Source organism: Limulus polyphemus, unplaced genomic scaffold (assembly GCF_000517525.1).
Source record: "Limulus polyphemus unplaced genomic scaffold, Limulus_polyphemus-2.1.2 Scaffold90, whole genome shotgun sequence".
Taxonomy (NCBI): domain Eukaryota; kingdom Metazoa; phylum Arthropoda; class Merostomata; order Xiphosura; family Limulidae; genus Limulus; species Limulus polyphemus.
The window spans coordinates 258393-268935 of NW_013665700.1; the positions used below are offsets into that span (position 1 = coordinate 258393).

General features: G+C 34.2%; 1 pseudogene; it reads right to left on the reverse strand.

Annotated features, from left to right (window-relative positions):
- The window catches only part of LOC106468636, a 97654-nt pseudogene extending 90737 nt beyond the window's left edge, over positions 1 to 6917 (reverse strand).
- Between the last annotated feature and the right edge of the window lie 3626 nt (positions 6918 to 10543).

The following is a 10543-nucleotide window of genomic DNA, read 5'->3' on the forward strand; positions in this document are numbered from 1 at the left end:
AAGCCGTCTCCAGCCATTATTATAAGCATATGTTATAGTTTAGTCACCCTGCTTTAAGAAATCATATTTTGCATCATCATAAACAAGCAGAATGTCCTCAGAACTGGATCATTTATGCTTTTTAAAACATCTTTTTATTTCAAAATCTCTTCCCCCCCAATACACATATATGTGTGCAAGTGTGCGTGCGTATTTCAAAAATACCCTACTAGTGAAAATGGATATATAAATCTTTTAAATAACAGAAAGTTTGATTTGCCTTCTTAAGAAGGGTGGCTCATGAGGTTTGCTTGAAGCACTTAGGCCTAACGTTTTTCTTTAAAAAAGTGCTCAATGTAAAAGTTATCCTCCAAAACATTTAAAATAAATCTTGTCAGCACTTTTCAAAAGCAATATTTAAGACAACGAAGAGAACATTGTCTTAGGAAAAGTGAGACACTTGAGGTAGAACAGAATAATGGATATATGTTGTTTTTTCTGATCAAAGCGATTCTTTTTTTTAACTAAAACGTATATGTACAGTTGAAAACATATTTATGGTATATTTTACCTTAAGAGAGATATCGTTTTCAAGAAGAATATATTATTTATGACATTACTTTGACATATAAGAATCTCAATTTGAAACTTTATGTATATTTAAGCCAAAAGTGAGATAACATCATTTTCTTTCAGCAATAAATAAATACGTTTATCCTGTTTTATGACAGGGAGATGTCGTCTCAAATACTAGATTCCATTAGCTGGTTTAGGAGCTTTAAACAATCTATACCTGCCATCGTTTCGACATCATCAGATCGGCTCTGAAATCAAGGCCTTAAAGAAACTATCCTGATCTGGTACCATTATTGAACCAAACGGCATAAAAACAACATTGCTACGTGTTTTAACTGGCACGAAAGTACTTCAAACAGGAATAACTCTTTTGGATTGTTGAGATACCTTAATGTATTTATGTTTACCAGATATATTCAAGCTTACGGAAAAGTTTCTGGAATATAATAATAGTTGAGTGCGAAAATACAGAATTTAATTGATAGCATAACATTTTGAGAACATTTATTTTAAGTGTTTTTTTTAATTTATCTCACAGCTTACATCACACTAGTCTTTAATTTTTATTAACTTTGAAGTTAGTTTCCGTGTTCGTCAAACTAATCAAAATATGCATTTATTGTGACTTATTATTTTCCCTTTTGTTATACATTGTTTGTTTGTTTGAAGTTAAGCACAAAGCTACTCAATGAGCTACCTGTGCTCTGCCCACTACGGGTATCGAAACTCGATTTCTAGCGCTGTAAGTTCGCAGATATACCACTGTGCCACTGGAGGGGGGGGGCTTTTGTTATACATTTAGGTTCAAGTGAAAATCACGAACATCAGTAGTTACTTTTTACTCTTTGGAGAAGGTCCATGCGTGGCCTAATATTTAGTATGCTCGGACTGTGACTTTTAGGATGTATGGTTTGAGACCAGTTAGCGTACAAAAAAACGCATTTCACACCTTGAGTTGAGATCTTAGCAGGTAGCTTTCACATTAGACAGCTTTAGTAATTTATTAAGCTCCCAAGCGAGCGAATGTTAACTTAAAAAATAATTTACCTTTCCGCTTAAATATCTAGCTACTAAATCATGATACTACAGTAAACGATTTTTTGCTTAATTTGGTTGTTTGAATAATTTATTGAAGCTCTAGAAGTTAATTTTAAATGCATCACTTTACGAGTATTAATTTTAAATGTGATAACAAGGGTACGAGAAACAGCGCGTTCACGATTTACTGCACCATTCTCCTTGTAGGTTTGTTAAAACGTCTTAGGGTTTAAAAAAGAATATTTTTATTTAGCTACGACAAATTTGCATGTAGTTCTAATAGCTTATGACCAAGAAAAACTTATTGCAACACAGTACTGTTTTCTCTTTCTATTGACTTATAGAAACTACAAGATTTTTCTATGCTTGTATAATACGTGCGCATAATGTAATTCATTTTTTTAAATCAAATAGTTTTATTAGCCTAAACTGCACAATAAAATCCTATAAAGGTCTTATCTATAATAGATACTAACAAATGCCAATTAAAATCTATATTTTTCAACGATTAATTAAAAATTGGATGACACCTCATATCAGTAGAAAAATCAGATTTATTTTATCAAATATTAACGCACTTCTAATTATATAACAGAAGCATTAAATAATAAAAAAAATCTATATATATACAACTTAGGCATTTCCATATTTTATTTTCTATAATTAAAAATGAAAAAAAAAATAACTTCAAATAACCATGTACATAGTATAACAGAATATAAGATAATGTTGATATTATTTCACACAATAACGATTAGCTTAAATTTATACATTTCAATCTTAATATGATTCAAATTCTTTTGATTTTCTGCGGACTTACAACGCTAGAAACCTGGTTTCGATACTCGTGGTGGGCAGAGCACAAATAGCCCATTGTGTAGCTTTGTGCTTAACTACAAACAAACAAATCTTTTGATCTTGTAAATAGCAATGAATGTGTGACATTGAAGAGGCAATAAATATCATTACTTGACGTAATCTAAAAATCTAAAGAAAGTTAAATTAGCTCTACCTTATCAAAGTAAGAATCACTTCACGACACAATGAATTTGGACACAATGAATACAAATGTAGGAAAGAGAAATAAATAAACATACACACATATATATGACTCGTAAGGTTTATTTTATTGTAACCTTTAAGATACAGTTAAACCATATATTGAAGATTCAAACGTGTTTATACCGATAACTATTCACTTCATCTCTAAACACATTTATTAGTTCCGTTTATAAAGGTAACTTTAATATAGGGAGAATTTTCCTGCTACGGATCAATGTTTTTTATGCTTAATAAAAAGAAACTGGTATTCGACTATATTAAAATTACACACATAATGTAGTTTTTGGATTACAACTCAGAAACCAGTTGGTTTTTTTAGCTATAGAAATAGCACAGGACACAATCCAATTAAAATAGAAAAACAATACATTCTACGAATGGCAAGTTAATAGTTGTTGGGGTTAGCCAGTTACGAAACTATATAATCACCTTTGATAATAATTTACAAGATGCACCATCAAATAGTATTTGGGTCAGTAAAGGGAATTATGTTAGGCGAGGTGTTATGACATTTAAAACAGCTAAATTTTGCCAAATGCCCACCAGATGGATGTTGAGAACACACTAACGAAACGACTTGAATGTTTTATTCTAAAGACTGTATAAATAAAGACGTAGAGTATGTGATTTTTCGTTATTGTTAAGCACAAAGCTGTACAATAGACTGTCTGTGCTTCGCCCACTGCATCGATCAGATCCACAATTTTATGTTATAAGCCCTCAAGCGCACTGTTCAGTCACTGAGGGACACAATTTGTAAAAAAAAAAATTAATAAGGCTGCTTCTGACCCCCAGAGGGCATCACGGATCAATCAGTTGTAATAAGACGGTCCATGTTTATGAATACATGCTAGAACAGTTCATAGCACTGGCATAATTGTTGATCGTGGCCTAGCGATTAATGTTCCGGACTATAGATCCGAGAGTGTTTGGCTCGTGTCTGATTGATACAAAAATATCGCGCTGCGCACTTTCGGGCCATGGAAATGCGACGATCTAATGTCACTGTTCTATCAGAGTACTCCAAGAGTTTGCATTGGATGCTGTTGACTATCTGTCTTCTCTCTGGTCTATTAATTCTAAATTAATGTCGGCTAGCGCATATAGTCCTTATGTAAGTTTTGCGTGAATATCCCTAACAAACCACTTGTCAATTCTTATAATATTGGTCAGAAATTCTTTAATTCTCTTCACAAACACTTTTCTCAGGTCAGTTCCACATTAACACTTAAGTATTAATATGGAGTCTCATGTCATAAACTCCTATTTTTGTTTATAAATATAACTGTTCGCATTCTTTCACTTATAAGTAAGATGATACATATATATAGTATTAGGATATAAATCCTTATTTTTAAGTTAGCTACAAGTAACAGGAGAAAACTTGAATTTTTAGTGCTTATATCAAATTTTAAGGATACGAATGCAGTGGTTTTTTTAATGTTTACAATTCTTCTTCTACGTAACCGCCTTAATCCCAATTAGTTTAGTGTCGGCTGATAGTCTTGTAACCCAAGAATATTTACATCCGGGTGGTTGGCCCAGACAGCAACCACATAGGACGGATGTTACAAAACTATGTTTCAAAACTTTAAGACAAAATTCCAATTTCCTTTTATATTCGATATATAATTATTTTTGTTGTTAATTTGTTGTTAAGGTCAAAGCTACACAGTTAGGTTATCTATACTGTGGCCGCCACGACAATCAAGATTTTTATCGTTATAAACTCCCAGACTTATGGTTGAGACATGGAGGGGGGTATTCTGTTTTAGTGCAAAGCTACCCAATAGGTTATCTAAGCTCTGTCCTCGAGGAATCGAACCCCATATTTTGATGTTGTACGTCCTTAAACTTACCGCCGATCCCATGAGGGACGATTTAAAAATACAATTATATGTTTGTGAAAAACGAGATATCCGAAACTACATGCAGGAGTTACATTGTAAGAAGTCATTATAATCCTATGTTTTCTAGTCACATACATGTTTTCTAGTTCCGTTATTTCCTGCCAATATATTTTACACTAATTTACTATTCATACTTCAGCTTGTACGTGCTTTCGAGGCAATGACTTATTAATGGTTGGTCATGGTTTGATAGCTGTTGTAAATTTGGAACGTACCTTGAATGAAGAAAGACGTCAGACAACAATTTCGTCTTTGGGTTGCAGAACCACTTCTGTTATAGTTATATTTCGTAGTTCTTTGACAGTAATGTATTTCATAGTTCGACTTTAGAATACCTTTGAAACATGGTTAGAATTAAATACAGGAAATTATGCTAAAGAATCGAGAATTTCTTATTAGGATTAATTGTATTTACGTTCTTCAATTCGAATTCCGCAGGAGTAAACTTGTTTTGATTGTTAATGGTGTTTGCTTGTATTTAAATAGCATTATACTCACATCCGTCTGTAGTCTCATCTTATCATTTCTTTAGCTCTATATTACTTAGAAGATTATCTTATTAAAGACTAGTGGGCCCGGCATGGCCAGGTGGTTAGGGCACTCGACTCGCAATGTGAGGGTCGCGGGTTCGAATCCCCGTCACAGCCGTGGGGGCGTAATAATGTGACGGTCAATCCCACTATACGTTGGTAAAAGAGTGCCCAAGAGTTGGTGATGACTAGCTGCCTTCTCACTGCTAAATTAGGGACGGCTAGCGCAGATAGCCCTCGTGTATCTTTGCGCGAAATTCAAAACGAACAAGCTTAAAGACTAGTGAATGTAGCAACGATTTGTTGTTTTTCTATTTAATTTACTTTAGAATTTTTACTAAAAATTGAGACAGGCCATTTCGAAACGTTGAAAAAAAAGAGATAATTTCCATAATTTCTGTGCCATAAGAAAATAATTTTATTAAAAATTCACGTTAGCAGGAGTGGATAATCAAAGAATGCATTAGGTTTCTACGTCACAGATTCTCTTTTCAATTTTACCTTCGGCGAGAAAGAAAATAATTATTTGACATATATATATATAATCATAAAACTGTACATTGTTATTCTATAGAACTATCAAACAGACTATGAAATGATTAATTCACACTTTATATTACACGGTTTATTTGCAGCAACATATTTATTTATTACTATTATGACTATTAAACGCTTTGTCCCATGTTGTAAAGCTAGAAACTGTTAAAAACTTAAATAGTGTATTCAAACATAAAGTGTAAACATTACCTTTTTCTTATTTTTCATGATTCCAGTGTCCCTGACTCTCTGAGAATTTGTTGAAGCTTGGCCACCCTTGAGTTTGAGTCCCATCCTGCCGTAGGCAAAGCTAATAATGAAAAGAGGTACAAAGTATTGTAAACAAACCAGGACATGTTTGTAGGTCTTCCAAGCCGTAGGTGGGATTTCCACGTTGTCACAGAATGGTTTAGTGTAGTTGCTTGTAGTGGAATCGTAAACTTGACTGACACGCAGAGCAAGAGCGTAGGGAATGCCAGCAGCTCCTCCAAATGTCCAGATGCCAGCAATAATCAGCTTAGCTCGCAATTTCGTAGTGCGAAGTTTCAACGGATATACGACGGCTCGGTAGCGGTCAAGGGCGATGGCCGTAAGGGTGAAGATACTTACGTTAACTGACAGGACCTGGATAAATGGGCAGAAGGCGCACATGAAGTTAGGCAGGACCCAACGTTGAAGAAGAGCGGCCTGAAACTGGAAAGGAATAGAGAAAAGCCCAATAATGATGTCAGCGCAGGCTAAGTTTGCAATGAAAAAGTTAGTGACCGTCTGCATACGGCGGCTTGTGGCAACAATCCACAGTACGCAGAAGTTACCCACTACTGCCACGAGTGACACTGTGCCATAACAAAAGGATAACAGGATGATTATAGAAAGTGGGACATCGTAAATCTCTATAGAAGCTTCTGGCGGAAGAGAAGAATTCGGAGATGCAACTATAACAATGTTACTATCGTTGAGAAAAGTTTCATTCAGTGAAACATACTCATGAGATAGAATTGTATTCATGGTTTCAGCTCGCTTGGTGAGTGAAAGTCTTGAGAGAGTGGTTAGAGAAGTGTATTCAAGAAGTGCCACTTCTGTCTGACTGATCGCAACTGTCTTGTAACGAGAGCGCCAACGGTTCGTAAGATCAACGCATGCACTCTACCATTGGTAACTTCTGGCTCTGTTGGCTGAGTGGCAAGTGAATACTCTATAGCTGACTGGCTGGCAATGTGTGTCGTTTCTAGGGATGATCAGATATTTAAAGGTAATCGATACAGAAAAAGTAATAGGCAAACACAAATTGATTCTGTTTGTTCAACGTTATTGGTAACGAAGAGATTTTAATATCTAAGAATTTATAAACTTGAAACAAGTATCAGACTCTTTTTAAGATGTTTTAGTTTTGATTACTATATTTCAAGTATTATTTATTATATAACTATTAAAATGTTCGAAAGAAGATAAAGAGGATAGGTTAGATGGGATCCGAAAACACTTGGCTGCGTTCAATGATTGGTATAGAATTTTATACCTTCTTGTTTTTATTGTGTATTTTCTCAAAAATATCTACTTTTTAAAGACATGATACATCGCTAATTTTGAATAACTTCAGCTTTTTTACTGTTGCTTATCATGTGTGTGCTATGAAAAGTCTAGAATTCAAAAGGGGCGCGCATGGGAAGGTGATTAGGGCGCTCGACTCGCAATCTGAGAGCCTCGAGTTCGAATCCCTGTCCCACCAAACATGTTCGCTCTTCAGCCGTGGGGGCATTATAATGTGATGGTCAATCCAACTATTCGTTGGTAAAAGAGTAGCTCAAGAGTTGGCGGTGGGTGGTGATGACTAGCTGCCTTCCCTCTAGTCTTACACTGCTAAGTTAGGGACGATTAGCACAGATAGCCCTCGTTTTGTTTTGCACGAAATTCAAACCAAACCGTATCAGAAATGAGTAAAAATAATACTTATTTACCTACAAACATGTTTATATCTTGTATGAAACAAAAAAGGGGATTTTCTGCATTGAAGTACTGACGAGAAATGTTAATAGTTTAACAATGGTATATTACAATATGAAATATAATAAATTTTAGCAAGATTGCAATTCATGAAAAATTTATTTCGTATGAAAAGCTTGGAGAAAAATGCGTGAAAAAAGGCCTTCGGAACTAGCCTTATTTCATTAGTACTGACGGAGCATTTTTAAAAACAAAACATTAATGACATTATTAGCTTTGTATTTAAAACACACACAATAAACGATTTTGAGGTGAAATGAGTTGTTGAATAGAAAGTTAAAAAATGATTCGTATTATTCAGAGTCAATGTATTTTTGTATACATTTTTTTGTGATAATCACGCGATTATAATGTTCATTTTTAACAAAATAGAGAAATTCTACTTATTGTACTGGTGAACTTAGAAGTTAAATATTTTAGATTAATTTACATATTCTGGTATTTGCTTCAAAAGTTTTTATACACGTAGAAAATATCCACTGTAAATATGTTAAATTATTTAAAACATCTCTAATAAGCCAGGTATAACACACTCTCGGGTTCAGTTTAATTTCTTGTAAATTGAGTGCTTAAACTGTACCTTTGAACTAAAAGTTATTTTGAAATTTTCTAAAAATTCACCATTAGTTCAGTGTTGTTTAACATGAACTTTAATGTATTTACTTACATTCTTTCAAATCTCAAGACAAACTTGAAAATAGAAACTTGAACACGTAAATAACTCCCCCAAATCAGTTTCAGAATAAGATGTTTGTGTTTGTAGCAATAACCTTAAAGAAACGGAAAATTCGCCATATTTACCAACTTCATATATTCACTTGCTTATAGTAAAACACTCTCTTTTCGCGTATTTATACTGATGTTATCATTGGCGAATAGCGGAAATGTAGGCTAGCATCAGTAAACCATTAATGTTCTTATCCAAGGCCCGGCTCACAATCTGCGGGTCGCGGGTTCGAATCTCCGTCGCACCAAACATGCTCGCCCTTTCAGCCGTGGGGGCATTATAATGTGACGGTCAATCCCACTATTCGTTGCTAAAAGAGTAGCCCAATAGTTGGCGGTGGGTGGTGATGACTAGCTACCTTCCCTCTAGTTTTACACTGCTAAATTAGGGACGGCTAACGCAGATAGCCCTGGTGTAGCTTTGCGCAAAATTCAAAAAACACACAAACAAACAATCTTATCCAAAGATATATATTTAAAAATCAAAGACGGTTTTTACCTTTATCTTACCGATTTTGGTTTGTACAAGTGAAATTATTTCAGTTTCAAACATACGTTTCTGTATTTGAGTGCAACTTTTTCAAAATGTTTTTTTTTCTTTTTTGATACTATTCCACTTTGCAATTTTTAACCCGTAACAGCTGTTACCGAAGACACTGAAACATTCATAAATTTATTCTGTACTTGAAATATTTTGGATCTAAAGTGTCCATGTCCATATCACTGTTTTACAAAGCTACTGGATACGTTCAACACTAGAGAACAGCTACTAAGGGTTGTTTAGTTGCTACATCGTTGCCGCTCTATAGTTATGGTGTTGAATGCTACTGATTACTGAGAATTACTGGATTCGTTCAACACGATATATATATATAACACAATTACTGAGAGTTGTTTAGTTGCTACATAACCGCTGCTCTATAGTGATGGTGTTGAATGCTACTGATTACTGAGAATTACTGGATTCGTTCAACACGATATATATATATAACACAATTACTGAGAGTTGTTTAGTTGCTACATAACCGCTGCTCTTTAGTATGGTGTTGAATGCTACTGATTACTGAGAATTACTGGATTCGTTCAACACGATATATATATATATATATATAACACAATTACTGAGAGTTGTTTAGTTGTTACATAACCGCCGTTCCAGTGGTGGTGTTGAACGAACTGTTGCTGACTACTGAGAGTTATTGAATTTGTTCAACACTAGAGCACAGTTCCATTGGTTGTTTAGTTGCTACATAACCGCCGTTCCAGTGGTGGTGTTGAACGAACTGCTACTGACTACTGAAAGTTATTGAATTCGTTCAACACTAGAACACAGTTACTGAGAGTTGTTTAGTTGCTACGTAACCGTTATCAATAACTACAGATCACAACAAGCTTCCTACGTAGATCAGAACTAAACTTTAGCCCAGTAATTAATTCAGCTCATTTCACATACCGTTTTAACTAGGAGTACTTACCATCATAAACTAAAAACTGATAACGATTATAATGCTTATATTCTTCAGTTTGGTTTCCTTGCTTTTAACAATATTTTCAGCACTGTGGTTTTGGGACTTATGGTTGTAATGTTACTTATAGTTATGGAAACTGAAGTCTGTGTTAACCAGAAGTTAATATTGATTAAGTACCAATTACAGAGTAGCTGAAGCAGTTGAATGCACCCATTTTCCCACCCTTATTGTGTTCTACACGATTGTCATTTAAAGGTTAATGAATTCTGTTCTCTCGTTATTAAAACTTAGAGCCATTTATGTTGCATAAGAACCTTTGTCAAGATCCTAACTAAGCCTTGTAGCAGTAACTTTGAAATAAAAATAACACAGTAATAGCTAATCACGAATAATCATATTAAATTTAAAATAAATAACTGATAAATTGCACTGTGTTATTTATTAGTAGAGAAGCATAAGCACAACTTTTATTGCATTCGTAATGAGTTGGCTTTGTATTAAACTTCGTGTTTTTAGGTATCAGAAACAAAGAGACGTATTCGTTTGTGTATACAACATGTTGTCTATGTGGGCATTAACAGTCGGTTTCAACAGTACTTTAATGACAAAAATATTTCTGTCTGCACAACAATAAAAATCCACCAACTTATAACAATACATGTATTAATATGTGTATATATATATATATATATATATATATATATGTATGTAT